This window comes from Magnolia sinica, chromosome 1, assembly GCF_029962835.1.
Source record: "Magnolia sinica isolate HGM2019 chromosome 1, MsV1, whole genome shotgun sequence".
Taxonomy (NCBI): Eukaryota; Viridiplantae; Streptophyta; class Magnoliopsida; order Magnoliales; family Magnoliaceae; genus Magnolia; species Magnolia sinica.
The window spans coordinates 122587333-122605281 of record NC_080573.1 but is presented as its reverse complement, the minus strand read 5'-3'; the positions used below and the strand labels follow the sequence as shown (position 1 = coordinate 122605281).

The following is a 17949-nucleotide window of genomic DNA, read 5'->3' as shown; positions in this document are numbered from 1 at the left end:
CATCAGCCTGCATATAAAAATCTCAAGTTAGTTCGGCCTTTGAGGTTCTCAAATGATAGTAGAAGAAGCTAGAAAACTATTGAAATTAACCATCAAGCATTTTAAAAATCCCTCTTAGAAAATGAAGGAAAAGTACACAACTTACCTTGATGCCTATTCTCCCTTCTCCTTTACCGAGGCTTGGGATCGGCAATGCAAGGAGTTGCATTGGCAGAGTTAAAAAGGGGCTTAAGCTCCATTTGGTTTGTAACGACCAAATGGAGTCTAATATGTTTAAATATAGAGTATAAAATTCATTCAAAATTACAAAAACCAAACCAAACTCACATATCTTTTTATGATAGCCAAATCAGGAGAAATGATACGTACTTCAAAGGACATGGCTCTAATTAGCAATGGAGGAAAACCTTGTTCCTCTTGAAAAGAACCATAAAGAACAATGTTAGCCATTAATAACACACTATTAACATCAACATCCATACCATAGTGGCTTACAGAACCATCAGGAAAGCCCAGATGTGAAGCAATTTCCTGTACAAAAAATGTAATGAAGCAATTTATCTTCTCATATCTAAGAACATCAATAACTTATATAGACTGCAGGACCATCACTGTCCAACATCAATATAACAGATGACAAATACCAAACTATTGCAGTCTACTCAAAATCTAAGTATCTTATGCACACCCTCGGTCAAGGATCTCATAATTCATCATCCAATAAAGTGATTTTAAACATGAGGAATAGTAATTCTGTATGTACATTTGTAGCAAAAAAAAAAATAAAGAAAAAGACAATGAAAATCTCTAACCCAATTACAAAAATCAGCAATGAAAGAAAACTAAATAGTTTGTTTTCAAGAATATTACATTTTCCAAAGTTACTGAATCAATACATTCTTCAAAGGTGAGTCAGGGTAGCAGCTTAGTTGGCAAGTCCCTAAACGTGTGGCCCACCATGATGTATGTGTAGGATTGCATGTGCCCCTAGGCAAAGAGATATCTCTGTGGGGTCCACATCCACTCTATTCATCTATTTTGAAAGACAACAGTGGGACAGGATTCTAAAAATCTGGCAGATTCAAAACTCAGGTGGCTGTACTAACAAAATAGTGGGAACAACCACGTACATCGTTGAAACCTTTTTGGAGTTGACCATAATGTTTATATGACATCCAAACCGTTTATAGAATTATTATCTCTCAAATAAACAGTAGGAACAAATATTATCATGATACAAAACTTTTGTCATTGCTAGGCGTTCAATCAACTCAGGTGGCAGGTTTCTCTAGTGCATTTTTCAATCATCTCTCATATTTTCCATGGTAGGGCCATCCCACGAGCCATCAATGCCACTCTAATTTGCCTCATTCCTAAAGTCTCTTCCCCATCCAACTTCTCTCAATCCAGACCTATAAGCCTGTGTAACTACCTGTACAAAATCTTGGCCAAGATTATAACATTGAGGCTGACCTCAATCCTCCCGGTCATCATCTCCCCTGAACAGGGGGCGTTCATCCAAGGCCGCCCTATTGCTGAACATATTGCGCTGGCTCAGGAAGTTTTCAGAGATATAAATAGAAAATCCAGGGGTGGGAATATTCTCATGAAAGTCGACATGGAAAAAGCATATGACAAAGTTGATTGGTCGTTCCTCAATAAAGTGTTGCTGAGGTTTGGATTTAGCCAGACGTGGGTTCGGCTGGCCGAATGTTGTTGGTCTAACACCTGGTTCTTTGTTCTTATTAAAAGCGAAGCTTCGGGTTTCTTCAAATCTTCTAGGGGTCTCAGACAGGGTGACCCGCTCTCCCCAGCCCTTTTCATCATTGTTGTTGAAGTGCCGAGTAGAAATATGAAATTGTAGATAACTGACCAGGCAATCCTTCCTTTCAAGATGACTAGAAACTGCCCGTACATTTCCCATTTACTATATGCTGATGACACCTTGCTCTTCCTCAACGGCTCCATCTCCTCGGTCAAGGCACTAAAGAAATTCCTTGATGATTACCAAACAGCTTCTGGCCAATCCATCAACCTGGCTAAAAGCTCGTTTGTTTGTGCCTCCTCGCTCGCGCAAACAAGAATTAGATCGATAGAATGGCTAAGCGGTATCTCAAATGTCTTCGCCCCTTTCCTTTACCTTGGGGTCCCTCTCGTGAGTGGCAGGTTGAAGGCGACGACATTTCAACCCCTGCTAGATAAAATTACGGGCTGGAGTTTTAGATGGCAAGCCAGATTTCTCTCCCATGCTGGTAGAATGGTTCTGATTCACCACGTTCTGGGAAGTATCCCTATGCACTCTTTGGCTGCCACCCATCTTCCGCTCCAGGTGTTATCATCCCTAGAAAAACAATTCACCAACTTCTTCTGTGGCTGGTTAGAAGGTAAACGCAAACTATATTGGTGAAGTTGGAGATTCATCTCCCAACCTAAAGAAGAGGGCGGGCTAGGAATGTGGAAGTTAGCTGACATTATGGCGGCATTCAGATTTAAAATGGCTTGGTCTATCAAAGATGAGTCCAACCGTGGCCTATGGAGTGCTTTTATGAAAGAAAAATATAATCCCACTGACAATGCCCCTCGCCCTCTTCCCCGCCTGGCCTCTCCGATCTGGAAGAAGATCATCCATTTGTGCCTGTGAGTGGATCAATCGGGGAAGCTTAAAATCGGTGCAGGGGACAGTAACATCTGGGCCACCAATTGGACCGGATTAGGTCCCTTAAATCGCATTACTTCCATTCAGATCCCCCCCCCTTTTGAGCCACATGATGATCAATCAATTCCTGGGCATCGCTGGCCCCCTCCCTCCGTCGGCGGTCCTTGCCATCCTTCCACAACACATTGCAGATTTTATTTTCCAAGCGGGTTTCTACCTTTCCCCTCGTCCTAACGAACTGTTCTAGCCTTTCACCCCCTTGGGCAGTTTCTCAGTTCGAACTGCATGGGACCTTTGCAGAATCAGCCAACCCCACAAACCATGGTCCAAATGGGTTTGGCATTCTTCCCTCCCCCCAAAAAATCTCCACTCTTGTCTGGAAAATCCTTTCGAAAGCAATCCCGGTCGAGGCCCAAATCTAATCTAAGGGCATCTAGATGGCGCTTAGATGCGTATGCTGCTCTATGTCATCCTCCTTGAACCAGCTCTCTCAAGCATCTGAATCCATCCACACCTTTTTCTGGAAGGGGGACTTGCCATTTCAGGGTGGAATTTGGTGGCCTCTATGTTTGGAATTACCTTGCAGAATGCCTCCTCAGTGGAACATCGTCTTTACCAATGGTGGGTAGCCCATGCCACCAACAGTTCCCCCGCGAAGGCTCACAACCTGGCCCCCTGTGTCGTATTATAGGAAATTTGGTGCATGAGAAATGAGGCGATGTTTGATGCAATGACCCCCTCCTTCAGATGTCTGCACTCCTGAATTTTGTAGTGGATCGACTACATCAGGGGCGATCACATAACTGCCTTCAACATGGCCGGTAGGTCAGCTCACACCTCGACAGTGTCTAGGATCAGACGCTCCAGCCCACACCCTCATGTTCAGGTGATCAAATGGCTCCCTCCCCCCAGCGGCTGGGCCAAAATTAATGTCAACGGTTCATCTCTAGGCAACCCCAGGAGATCGGGAGGTGGTGAAATTGCAGAAACGAAGTTGGGCGTTTTCTGTTTGCTTTTTCCCATGGCTACAGCATTGGCTCTAATACCTTTGCTGAACTCAGAGCAGTTCATGACGGGATTCTCTACGGGCTTAATCATGGTCTAAACCAGATTCTCATTGAATCTGACTCAAATCTGGTGATCAAATTCCTTAATGGCGTGGCTAACCCGGGGTGGAAATAGGAATACTGGATGGCCAGAATCCGAAAATTGGCACTCTCCTATCAGCTTGTTTTTGTTCACACTCTTCGAGAAGGGAACGCGCCGGCGGATGCCCTCGCTAGGAAAGGCGGTGAATCTCAATGTAATTTTTTTACTTGCTTGTGGGAGGGCATTCCGGGCTACATTCGCGGCCTCATCTTCCTAGACAAAGTAGGTCTAGGTTCAATTAGAGTCAGTTGACATGATAAGACCCTCTAGAGTTTCTTTTTACACTCTGGGCATCCCAAAATATTTGTACATGCTAATTTTGAAGTTAATGATATCCCTTTTTGCTGAAAAAAAAGGCGTTCAATCCACATAGTTTCATGTTCAATCTAATAAAGTTCACAACCACTTTCCGAGTAAGATAAACAAATTAATGCATTAACATTAAAGTGATCAAATATACAGAGAGAGAATACCTATTTGAAAAGGAGATGAAGCCTTCTCATTTACCATACCATCATTTGAGCTTCATAACACAGCTTCTCCAATGAATATAACTCAATTTCCTTTTCAAGGTGAGTTATGTCCAACTCTAGTTGTGGATAGGCTCCTTGCCCCTGCATGGCTTTAAGGGTTGACAATGTTTCCTTACACCTAGATAAGTCCTAGAATTGATTTCACACAGTAAATAAACACTACCAAAAGAAACTCCACAATGACGAGATTCACTTTATGCAAACCATAGATTAAGTTATTTTTATTTTTAATACAAGATGCCAAACCTTGTATACTTACCTTAAACTTGATTCTTCAGAACTAGGCAGTGGATCCATTCCAGTTTAGGGGTGAGCTAACCGAAGCACAGCCAAACACAAAGGCCATGACCAATATCTTCATGGAAGAAAGAAAAGACCAACAAAAAGAGAGAAAACTCTGTAAGTGGGTAGTGGACCCCCATAAATCACAGTTCTGCATATTTTTTTTTTTAAAAAAAAATAACTCAAATCATCATAAAAGTTCAAATAGAACACACATACTAAAAAAAAGGATTCCATCACCAGACACTTCATGGGTTAAATCTCAGGGTGCTTTTCTGCCATTACTTAAACATGATGAAACATCCACCATAGTATCACATACACATCTGCCATTACTTATGATTGGTGAGTTTTGTCCGAAACAACATCATGGCTCCATGCATAGTCCACTAGACCTTGCCAGTCATGACCATCCGATGTCTCCAGATTGCCCAACTGAATTAACATGAAATTTTAGTGGCGATAATGACAAGTACTTTGGGTGAAATTTCATGAAATTTGATGCAACCAAACTCACCCTTAACAATGCCTGGGTGTAACGTCTCGAAAAAATCCGTACAAGGACCCGAGTACCACCTCAGGCAAAAATTACCCAGGACCAAAACCTTTAGAAATTAGGTTAATGCTAGCAAGTGCTAAACTAGAGTGCTTATGAAATTAGCACTAATCACTTTAAATATAATCTGCAAGATCCAAAACGTGCAGAATCATTGACGCTACATTACCTGAAAATTTAGAATCAATTCCTAAACCTGGTTGCTCTCGGGAGCACACCGAAACTTCGTATCGGACCTGGCCCGCACGTCGAAAGTTCGATAACCGCAAAATTATACAGTTATGACCGCATTACTGGACTTGACAACCCCCTCAGAAATCAAGTCCTAATTGTGTCTAGAAATGCACAACTTGAGCCCGGAGCAAAGTGTGTGAGAAACGTAAAAATATTTAGAAATAAATTTTGAATTTAAGTAATCTAAGTCGTGTCGCTTGTGGGTTAAATATAAGGATTCAGACCGTCAGAATCTGACCCAAATACACCCTCGGATCAGGAGAAATGTCCCACACATGTCGGTGTACTTGTGACCCTGATCGAGTGACCGTGACTGTTGAGCTGAAATTGGTCCACCATGGCTAATCTGTAAATTCGATCAAAACGAAAACTCAACCTGACCTAGATCCATGGTCAGGGAGCTTAAGTCCAACTGCATTGGAAAATGGGCCACCAGAAGTGCTCCGTTGGACCGGAACAGTCTATATTTGGATATAACCTAAGTATACCTTGGCCCTGGGGCCATTTTCATCAAACTTGGGCTTATATAAGGACCTTAAACACTCTCTCTCATATGACATACGAATTTTACAAACCCTAAGGGAAAGAAGAGAGAAAAGAAAAGAAGAAAGTGAGGAGGAGAGAGAGAGAGTGAGAGATAGATGTTGAGATCTTTTCCTGACGCTCCACGTGCTTAGCCACCACTCCTGTGTCACTATATGGGCGATACCAATCCCGTTCTTAGGTAGGAAAACCTAACCCTAACTTGTCTTAGGGTTTCTAACTATTGTAATAGATGAAATAGCTGACCTATTCCCTGATATAGGTTATTGTGGTGCCGTAGACAAGACTTAACTTTTAAAACTGAGTTCGCTACGAGTCTACCGGTGAAAGGTGCGGACAATAAACGTATAGGTTATGGTTTTCAAGGCTTTCAATGTCAGTTAATGGTTTATTACTGATGTGGGTGGTATTTCACATGCCAAATGCGATGTTTGTTTCGCGTTTCAGATATATATGAACTATATGGAGTTTAGGGTATTCCATGTATTTGTAGAAAGGGTCGTATACATATGGAATTTGAACGTGTATTTGCCATGCTTAATTGTCGTGTGTGTATGCTAGTTGTATGTGTAACAACTCCTTGGCGAAAGGATTTGCCCTAATACGTGCTATAACCAACATACATCATGTAGGTTGGGATATGTAGCCTAAGTGTTTGTAGAAATGTCTGAATGATCAGGCATGTAGTAAATTGTACTTTATATGGACATTGAGAAGAGATTCTCAACTACCTTAACGATGTGTATGATTTCCTCCATGTAACTTACATTCTTTGTCTGTTTTACTTAGAAACTACGTATGTGTGAATTTATGTTTAAGTTTAAATCCATCAAATGCTCATATGCTAGTATGATTGGAATTGTTGATCCATTACTGTTCTGATTAGCTTGTATGATTATTTATTATAATTGAATGTGTTTAGGACTATGAAATAGTCCAGGCAATCGGTAATAGGTTCTGATTTGGTGGCTGAGGTTGTTTCGCCACATAGGACGTGATCGATGAATCCGAGCCATACTTGGGATGTTGGCAGTGGTTAGGCCTCATGGAGTGCTTATGTACTTCATGTCGATTAACTCAACATGCGCTCATATTAGTCGAGCTCATCAAGTAATCCGATTGACCCGATGTATGTTCACCATGTATGAACGCTACTGCGTGAATCTAAGGTACCAAACTCACCAGTGAAAATCCTTTAAACCTTGGTACCTCGATCCACTAAGACTTATGAGCCGGGCATGATGGTATGGGATATGGTAGTCGAGCTGTTGGCTTACGCTGGGGTGACGAGCCTCCCCGTAGTGACCAGTGAGCAATCCAGACTTGTGAGTCGAATATGGTAGCATGGGACACTGTATTCGAGCTGTCGGCCTACACTGATAAGGTAATGAGCCCTTTGTAGTGACCTCGAGCGTACGCTAAGACTGCGTAGAGGTGACGAGCCCTTACGTAGCAACAGGAGTACACTAGGCCTACACTGATAAGGTGACGAGCCCTTTGCAGCGACCTAGAACCATATTATCGTATGAGATTTATTAGGATTGACGACCCTAGAATGGATCATCGTTTGGGAATTGATATAAGGGAGGTACCTTAGCTTCCCAATCCTGCTGTATGAAAAGGACTAATAAGAACTCGGTAATCATGTTCATGCACCGCACTGTATGTGCCATTTGGCGTAGGGTAGAGCACTGAGAAAGTGACTGACATGCACGCCATTAGATAAAGATCGCAGAGGGAGTGCAGGCGAGGGTAGCATCATTTAAACATACCATTCTTACATTAATCACAGTACTTAGGAATATTTGATTATATTGCTTCATCATTACTGCTTGACTGAATTGATAACATGTTAACCTTTACTTTATTGTTTCACTAAGTTAATCACTCACTCCCATTTTACGGGATGGTGTTGTACACACCAACCAGACTTTGTCTTAGATGTAGATGGAGACCTGACTGATGAGGTGGAGGCGGACTTTGTAGACGATGAAGATGCCTTCTCCTATATGCAGTATTCTGGCGGGTTTACCTAGACCGTTCTGATCGGCGGGGCTTCAGGGTTATGCTTATAATGGACTATTACATTTTGATATTTTGTAATTTGAATCAATAAATGTAATTATTGACCTGGCAATGCATACATACTTTGGGGACCTAAACTGGTATATAAAGTTATACATACTCGTTTCAGTCTTCTGCTTGTGTATTACAACTGTCCCTGGATTATGTTATGCTGATTTGGCTTAATCTTATTCATGTTTTATGCACTAATATAGACAACTTTTAATCATTATTAAATATGTTGCATAAGTGATGCGTTAGAACTCGGGAGTTGGACTTCTACTCGACCCCCAATTTTCAGGGCGTTACACTGGGTCTATCTGAGATGGGGAATTAATCACCTAATTTTTAGGCATTTATTGGGCCTAGAATTGGTCTATGACCACTTATCAGAGTTTTGGGTTGACCCCTACCAGAATTTAGGCATGATTAACAATTGGACACCTTACCAAATTTATTTTAGGGTGCATTTGGTTCCACCAAATATCATAAAATGCATTGGTATTTCATGATCATTCAATTAATTTGGCATAAAATATCATCCAATTTCAGTATAGAATAGTATCAACAAATAAGCAACTTTAATAAGAAGCAATAGTAAAATCTCCTTGACATGAGTGGTGAAAACAATTGAAAACTTCATATGCTTAACAGGACCACCACAATAATAATTTAAAGAAAAAAATAGCAAGAGTTACATGGCATTTGTGTGATATATAGATGCAATTTCCAGCCTGGTCTCATTTTGCATTTTCCTTGGTCAGGAAAATCTGTCCCTGAGAGAAAAACGAGCTTGTAGAATCATCAACTTGCAATTGTTCATTTCCACTACATCTATGGCTATTGTGAATGTTCTGAAGATGTCCAATCTCTGTATATAAGAACCTGCAATGATGAGGAGCAACAATTACAAGCATAATATTAGATTCAGTTGCTAAATAATGTTCTTGTTGTAATATTCTGGAAGATTAAAAAATGAACTTCCATTACTAAAATTTAACAGTAGATCTCAACAATAGAGGCTATATGATTAAGAACCAGCATAGTATGTACTAATGAAGTGAACTGAAATAATTAGTTCTGGAAGTGGAAGTGACAAAATTGCAATTACCTTGGTATTCATATTGAGTAACCAGTCTCCAAATTCCATTTATATTACCATCAGGTCAGATACAAATGGAAGTTAACTACAACTTGAGGGCTACTTCCTCTTATCATAAATACTAGGACAATTTCAGAAACATTTAAAGAACCAGACCTAGGAGATAACACTGGCTTTGCATGTACTTTGCCAGCTTGTCTCTTAGAATCAACTGTTTGTGTCTGCCAATTAATTTCAGAAGCCCATCCTGTTTGACCATTATCAGACATGGACGATTTTTGAGACATTTCTGGATGAGGCTTTTGGGGCAGCAGTTGAGGCCCCCCTCTATTTCTCAGCACCATTCCCAATTCAGTTCTTAGATTTATTACCACAGGCCTCCCATGTTCCATCTTCTGCAACATCTATGCTATGATGTGCCACTTCTTGAATCAGCTGATCAAGCTTGGGGCTGTTGTTGCCAAGGTCATTAGAACTGACATAGAAATCCTAATGCTCAGATTGAAACAACAGAAGGTTAAACTGAAAATTACTCAAAATTTGCCTGATACCAAACATCTGACAAGGGACCTTAACAATAAATGGTTTTGATTTTAATCGGAATTTGAACCACTAATAAATGATTAACACCATTTGCTTGCGATTTAGGCCATGACCATATGGATAATGAAAAGCACATAACATGAATAATGAGAAGCACATAAGAAAATCAAACCATTAAACTATAAAAGTAAATTTTTTGGGAAAGCCCTAATCCTTTTCCCATTACAGATTTTAAGAAACCCCTAATTCCAATATTGTTTCTCTATAATCTGTGGATTTATATATCTATAAACAAAAATCTACATCTCCATTTGAGAGAAATGAGTACCTATCAGGGAAGATGTGAAGGGCGGGAGCTGCTGGCTGCACCAGATTTCGAGACAATGATGGTGGCAATGGAGACGATGCGCCGAGAGGGAGAGGTAGCACAAGACGGAGAGGGAGATGGAGAAAGAGACAGAGATAGATGTAGCAGGAGATAGGGAGAGGGAGAATGGAGAATAAGAGAGGGAGAGGGAGAGGGAGATGGAGCACGAGATAGGGAGATGGGGAGGGAGATGGAGCATGAGACGGAGAGGGAGAGACAGATTGGGGAACAGAGAGAGAGAGAGAGAGAGAGAGAGAGAGAGAGAGAGAGAGAGAGAGAGAGATGAGTGAGAGCAGTGATAGGGTTAGGGAACGAAGATGGAGAAATAGAGGAGATGTTTTTGCCGTGGCTCGGTTTTGAGCGCGTGGACGGGGTAAGACAGGCCTTGGAGGCTCCGTGGGGCCCACCATGATGTATTTAGTTTATCTATTCCGTCCATTAATTTTCATAAATATTTATAGTTCTTTATCCCAAAATTAAAGTAGATTGAAGGCTCAAGTGGACCACACTATAGGAAGCACATGTGATTTAATCTTCATGTTTCCTACCATGTGGTTCACTCGAGCTTTTAATCTAGCTAATTTTTGGTTTCATGTCCTAAAATAATATTTCAAAATAGATAGACGGCTTAGATAGAATACATATATTTTTGTAGGTCCTATAATGCCCCTTACACCACCGTTAATTATTAATGGTGTGGAAACTCTTTAGCTACAGATTAAAATCATAGTAAACATAGCTACGGTTTATATCCGCAGTAAAAAGATGATGCAGTCTATATCCTTTGCCCCTTTTTTTGGTAGTGCTATAACCTAAACCCAAACCTGAACCTAAACCTTAACCTAAACCTATAACCTATAACCTAAAACCTAAACTTAAACCTAAAACCTAAAAGTATTCTCAAATCCCTCAACCTAAACCTACACCTAATCCTAATCTCAAATCCCTAAACCTAAACCTACACCTAATCCTAATCTCAACTCCTTAACCTAAACCTAAACCTAAACTTGAAAACCCAAACCTAAACCCGATCCCGAACCCGAATCTGAATCCCTAAACCGTTAGCCTAAACCTAAACCTAAACCTGTAACCTAAACTTAATTCACTTAACTTAAATCTACAACTTAACCCAAACATATAACCCGAACTCGAACCTGAACCTGAACCCGAATTCCTAAGCCTAAACCTAAACCTAAACCTATAACCTAACCTTTTTTTTTTTTTAATCAGAGAAATTTTTCATTGAAGAAGCAGGAAATTACAGAGATAGATTTTGGGCCTCCCCTGGAAAAAAGGACCCAGGGAGACCTATCATGTGAAAAAAAAATACAAAGCAAGAGGCGCCAAACAAAATGCAAAAAACGGAACCACCGACGGGCTAAATTCCTCTAATCGACCCCATACTGACCTTGTCTAGGAAGAGGAGACTACGGATTCTGGGCAAGAGATCATAGAGCCGATCAAACAAAGCAGAGGACTGACTTTCGCTTCCCAGGTGGGCCAAAGCATCTGCCGGGGCGTTCCCTTCCCTGAAAATATGAGCGAATTCAATACAACCTCTGCTCTTCAATATCAAAATCCGCCCCAACCAAAATTTCCACTTCCAGCTCACCTGGCTTATCCCATTCAACATGTTCACCACCTGCAAGGAGTCGGACTCCAAGATGATATGACGGAACCCCAAAGACAGGACTAGGAGTAAGCCCTCGTACACTACACGCAACTCGACATAGGAATTAGAACCAATGCCATAGCCCAAAGAAAAGGCGCAAATGAATTAGCCCTTATCGCCCTTGCAAATTCCTCCTCCACTAGCTAAGCCCGGGTTGCCTCTTGAGGAGCCGTCAACATTCATTTTAACCCAATTAAAACAAGGCCTGATCCACTTGACCACCATAGGACACCTCGAAATGTGAGACGCACCTGGGAAGGGCGAGCCGAGGACCAGGTTCAGCTGTGCGCCTCTGGATGCCGAGCCAACCTTGTGGGCGCTGTGCAGAGAGTCGTGGATGGTGGACGCCCACCAAGCAACTCTCGCCATCAGCACTCTCAGCGGAACAATCTTCCCCTCAAACCGAGTCGTGTTTCTCGCTTTCCAAAGCTCCTATAACTAACAACTAGGAATGAGCTTGCAGATCAGCGGGGAGCTTCTCGAAATTGTCGTGGCGGCCCACCATTGAGCCAATCTAAATTCCATTGACAAGGCTGGTTGGATGCTGATCTGAAACCGAGCTCCCAAACTGAACCAGGCGAGCTTAGCCAACTTACTGTCGAGAAAAATGTGATGAATGGACTCCACTGCTGCACCAGCATCAGAAGCATGCGAGCAACAGTCGCATCTGGAGGCTAGTTGAATAGCCCGGGTTTGGATTAATGCATCGACCGGAATGGCGCCATTCAAGAGTCTCTAAAGGAAAATAGAACTTTTAGGCAGCATCTTCTCATGCCACACCTAGGCAGCCCAATTTTTCCTGACGCTACTGGCTCTACTGATGGACCAAGCCGAGCTAACCGAGAAGCCACCGGACGGGGTGAGAGGCCAGATCGGAAGTTCAGGGCCCTCAAAAATACAGAATCCCTGCTGAAAGATATAATCTATCGCGTCCTGAGGCAAATAGCAAAAGACCACAGAGGGAGGAAGAGGGTCGTTTGGTCCCAGCAAGTTATGTACCTGTAAATTTTGCAGATGGGTAGGAATTGGATCCGAGACCAGGTGTTCGAGAGGGCCCAAGCCCGTCCAATTTACACTCCAGAGATTGCAATTGCCAGCACCAATTTTCCATTGCACCACAGAGTCGATGAAGGGGAAGAGATTTTTAATTTTTTTCCGCATCGGCGACTGAGAACTAAAAGATCTCACGCTAGAGTGTTCGTCAAATCAGATCTATATTTTGTTGCCATGTAAGCTGCCACATGGTTGAGCCCGCTTGGAAATGGATGGTCCATGCCAGCACCTATAACCTAACCTAAACCTAAACCTATAACCTTAACCTAAACTTATAACCTATAACCTAACCTAAACCTAAACCTAAACCTATAACCTAAACCTATTCTCAAACCCCTAAACCTATAACTTAAACCTAAACCTAAACTTAAACCTATAACATAAACCTATTCTCAAATCCCTAAACCTATAACCTAAACCTAAACCTTTAACCTATAACCTAAACCTATAAACTATAACCTAAACCCAAACCTAAACATATAACCTTAACCTAAACCTAAACCTAAACCTAAACCTAAACCTTAACCTAAAACCTATAACCTAAAACCTAAACCCAAACCTAAACTCGATCCCTAACCCAAACCCGATTTCCTAAACCTAAACCTTAACCTATTCTCAATTCCCTAAAGCTATAACCTATAACCTAAACCTATAACCTTAACCTAAACCTAAAACCTAAACGTAAACCTAAAACCTAAATGTATTCTCAAATCCCTAAACCTAAACCTACACCTAAGCCTAATCTCAACTCCTTAACCTAAACCTAAACTTGAAAACCCAAACCTAAACCTAAACCCGAACCTGATTTCCTAAACCTAAACCTTAACCTATTCTCAATTCCTTAAACCTATAACTTACACTTATAACCTAAACCTAAACCTGTAACCTTAACCTAAACGTAAAACCTAAACCTAAACCTAAAACCTAAATGTATTCTCAAATCCCTAAACCTAAACCTAAACCTATAACCTACAACATTAACATAAACTTATAACCTAAACCTATAACCTACAACATTAACCTAAACCTATTCTCAAATTCCAAAACCTATAACCTAAACCTAAACCTTAACATAAACCTAAACCTATAACCTAAACCTTAACCTATAACCTAAACCTTAACCTATAACCTATAACCCATAACCTAAACCTATAACCTATAACCTAAACTCAATTCCCTAAACCTTAACCTGTAACCTAACCTAAACCTAAACCTATAACCTTAACCTAAATGTAAAACCTAAACCTAAACCTAAAACGTAAATGTATTCTCAAATCCCTAAACCTAAACCTAAACCTATAACCTAAACCTACATAACCTACAACATTAACATAAACTTTTAACCTATAACATTAACCTAAACCTATACTTATAACCTAAACCTATTCTCAAATCCCAAAACCTATAACCTAAACCTTAACCTTAACCTAAACCTAAACCTAAACCTTAACCTATAACCTAAACCTTAACCTATAACGTATAACTTATAACCTAAACCTATAACCTATAACCTAAACTCAATTCCCTAAACCTTAACCTATAACCTAACCTAAACCTAAACCTATAACCTACACTTATAACCCAAACCTAAACCTATAACCTAAACCTAAACCTAAAACCTAAACCTAAATGTATTCTCAAATCCCTAAACCTAAACCTATACGTAATCCTAATCTCAACTCCTTAACCTAAACTTAAACCTAAACTTGAAAACCCAAACCTAAACCCGATCACGAACTCGAACCCGATTTCCTAAACCTAAACCTTAACCTATTCTCAATTCCTTAAAGCTATAACCTACAACCTTATAACCTATAACCTATAAACTAAACTTAAACCTTAACCTAAACCTACAACCTTAACCTTAACCAAAACCTATAACCTAAACCTTAACCTATAACCTATAACCTAAACTTATAACTTATAACCTAACATTAACCTAAACCTAAACCTATAACCTAAACCCAAACCTATAACCTAAATGTATTCTCAAATCCCTAAACCTAAACCTACACCTAATCCTAATCTTAACTCCCTAACTTAAACCTAAACCTAAACTTGAAAACCCAAACCTAAACCCGATCCTGAACCCGAACTCGATGTAATAATATAGCTCAATTACATGGCAACAAACAAAAAAATCTTGCTTTGTTGGCAAGCATACTCGAACTTAAGCATCACAATGCATCTATTTCCATCTCCACTATCTCTTATAGCATAGATTATTTGAGATTTGGATTTATCTCATTTTTAGAGTCATGTCCCAACACAATATGATAATATTAATAGACAAGGTGGATTTGTCACCAACATTATTCCAAGACCCATATAACTTCTCCTTATAGGAAGTTGGGTAGGGCACATGCAGCTTCAATCCATCAAAGGAGATAAGGATCACCTCTCATAAGTTCTCTCTCTTTTCATTTGTTTTTTTCCATAGGATTGTTTATTTTGTGGTGTCTACTCACGTAGAACATTTTATCATGTTAATATAATTATAAGTGGCCTAATCTCACCTTTCTAAAAACAACTAATAATAATTTCTACCTAATGAGAAATCACCAAGTATCATTGGGCTAAACCCAAAAAGATAAATTAGCATTTTCTTTCTTTCTTTTTCTTTTAACACACACTCACACACCAGAGTCGCTTACGGCCTTAATGGGTACTTGAACTCATAACCTTGTATTGAAACTATTTTGAATCTACCATGAAAGCATGAGTAAGGACCTAGGTGTGTGTGCACAGTCGGCGATGTGTTGACCACACTGAATTTTGTGAGCCCCACCTGGAAATATGCTATGAATAATTTTTTGTATTTTATTTATGATGTTAAACTTATATGTATTTATGCGTGGATGAATGTGATGTGGATACGATTGTTTGCGTTTGGATGGATGTAGTTTATGTTTAGATGAATATATTTATGTTTGGATGGATTCACGAAGTTTGGGTTTAAATGGATGTGAATATGATGAAATATATTGTAACAGGTGTATAGTAGGAAGTTAAAAAAAAAGAGACTTTTACCTACGAAATATTTCGTAGGTAAAAGTCACGTTTTTTACCTACAAATGTAAAAGTTTTGTAAATATTTTTAACTAAGGTTTATAAATATTTTTAGCTACGAATATATTCGTAGGTAAAGGTTTTGTAAATATTTTTACTACGAATATATTTGTAGGTAAAAGTTTTATAAATATTTTTAGCTAAGAAAATAATTGTAGGTAAAAGTTTTGTAAATATTTGTACCTCAAAAAATATTCGTAGGTAAAAGTTTTGTAAATATTTTTACCTATGAAAATATTCATAAGCAAAAAGTTTTGTAAATAGTTTTAGCTACGAAAATATTCGTAGGTAAAAGTTTTGTAAATATTTTTAGCTACGAAAATATTTATAGGTAAAAGTTTTGTAAATAGTTTTAGCTACGAAAATATTCGTAGGAAAAAGTTTTGTAAATATGTTTACCTACGAAAATATTCGCAGGTAAAAGTTTTGTAAATAATTTTCGCTACAAAAATATTCGTAGGTAAAAGTTTTAAAATAATAAAAGTTTTGTAAATATTTTTACCTACGAAAAAAAGTGACGATAACAGTTTTTACCGACGAAAAAATTTGTCGGTAAAAGTCTTACCTTTGCTAATGAAAATTTTTTTTCGTTGGTAAAAAACTTTTCCGACGGTCTTTTACTGACGATTTACCAATGAAAATTTTCATTAGTAAAACTTTTTGCCTACGAAAAATAAGCTTTTACCGACGAAAATTTTCATTGGTAAAAGTGTGTTTTCTTGTAGTGGCAATCCACCAACAGCTGAGGCTCCATAAGGTTGTGGTCGAATCGGATTAAAAAATGGTGGTGTCATTCTTAATTGGTGACTCCCACCCTAGTTGGAAATAGAAATACTAACAACAGAGGATCGACAGGGTAAGGAAAAACATGTTTTTAGCTATGTTCTCAGGGAAGGCAACGGGCCGGTGGATGGTATGGCCCGTAGGAGGTCGGAACTCCAAAGTTCCGTTTGCACCAGTAATGTAGTCGATCTGCCCTCCTCGGTCAGGGATCTTTTATTCCTTGATAGGGTCAGGCTAGGAATCATTAGGCAAGTCCGTTCGGGCAGTTCAGAGGGGCTGGATAGTGGCATACATGTACATAGTTTACGATAGGCTTAGCCAAGGTTTTTTCTCCCTAGTCAAGCCCGAATGGTGGGATGAGTTGTACGAGTTTTCCTAATTAATATACATCCAGTTTAACTAAAAAAAACCGTTTACAATAAAAAAAAATTTTAAAGCAGAGTTTGTATTCAACAACATGATGAACCACTCGACAGGGAAGTCTCAGTTCCAGATTGTTTATGGTCGAGTGCCCTGCCACATATTTGACTTGGTCCTTTTGCCCAAACTTCCGAACATGAGCATTATAGCAGAACATATGGCGAATTGAATTGTGGGCATTCATATGAATATGCAAGCCAAGTTGCATACCTCGAACAACAAGTACAAGGAGCAAGCTGACAAGCATTGGCAACAAAAGGTGTTCGAGGTGGGCGACATGTTATAGTCCATTTGTACAAGGAGAGATTCCGACTGGAGCTACAACAAATTGAAAAATAAGAAGATTGGACTGGTACCGATCCTTCAAAAGATCAATGACAACACTTACATTGTTGATCTTCCGGATGACATGGAGATCTCGCATACTTTCAACGTTACAAATTTGACCAAGTATCATGAACCGAAGTGGGATGAGAACTCGAGGAAAGTTCTTTTCAAGTGGAGGGGAGTGTTGTAGAGTGGGTCATAGGCACTTTCATGGCCAAGATGGACCAGATAAGGCCTAATCGGAGGCAGAAGTGATCAAGATCGTCAGAACCTTAAAACAGTCGTATCTCGCGAACTAGAATGAATTTTTTGACATACCATATGTGATTTTAGGGTAGGAGAAGCTACTTTATCCAACCAACCTTTTATGCTAGGTTTCCCATGCCATATTTTCCAGATTCCATCAGATCGATCGTCGAAAGTCCATTTTATTTTCATCTATAAATAATAAAGTTTTAATTCGATCATAACTTTTGATCATTTGAGTTTTAGAAGTCTTTCCCAACATGAAAAGGGCTTAGTAAAATTAGGAGAATAACGTGGTTAGTCCAAATTGGACACTTACTAATTTTGGCCAAAAACTGAGAAGTCTAATA

At 39.7% G+C, this 17949-nt stretch overlaps 1 long non-coding RNA gene across 2 annotated transcripts; it reads right to left on the bottom strand.

The window, feature by feature from the left end:
* Window positions 1-381: 381 nt before the first annotated feature.
* On the bottom strand, window positions 382-10141 carry LOC131217436 (uncharacterized). 2 transcript variants are annotated; one of them, XR_009157254.1, is made up of 4 exons: window positions 9991-10141; window positions 8716-8902; window positions 4279-4771; window positions 382-531 (listed from the first exon to the last, which is right to left on the bottom strand). It is a non-coding gene; the product is annotated as an uncharacterized LOC131217436 (long non-coding RNA). The 2 variants fall into 2 exon arrangements; XR_009157261.1 differs by having other exon boundaries at window positions 4279-4693.
* Between the last annotated feature and the right edge of the window lie 7808 nt (window positions 10142-17949).